This window comes from Sinocyclocheilus grahami, unplaced genomic scaffold, assembly GCF_001515645.1.
Source record: "Sinocyclocheilus grahami isolate Dianchi unplaced genomic scaffold, SAMN03320097.WGS_v1.1 scaffold4170.1, whole genome shotgun sequence".
In the NCBI taxonomy this organism is placed as follows: Eukaryota; Metazoa; Chordata; class Actinopteri; order Cypriniformes; family Cyprinidae; genus Sinocyclocheilus; species Sinocyclocheilus grahami.
The window spans coordinates 1-341 of record NW_015509161.1 but is presented as its reverse complement, the minus strand read 5'-3'; positions in this window follow the sequence as shown (position 1 = coordinate 341).

The following is a 341-nucleotide window of genomic DNA, read 5'->3' as shown; positions in this document are numbered from 1 at the left end:
GAAGGAATTAGAGGATTCATATTCCTGAGTGCACAGGTGTGACTGGAGCTCCCTAACCTCAGAGACAATCCATTTCTCTCTATTTTGGAAAGCATGGCAGGCGGATCGCAAGTAGGAATGGAGGATTCTTTGCATTGCAGCTCGGGCTGTGGCCTGCTTGGGCTTGAGCTGGAAGACCTGCTGCTGTCACACATCTGCCTTGGAGCAATGCTGATCGGAGACAGCGCTATCAAGAGCCACTAGCAGTGTTTTTCCTGTTTACAGCTACGCAATGAAAATCAGATGAGATAAAATACGAATGCAACATAATGCAATGACTGTAAATAACAGAATTGCACATA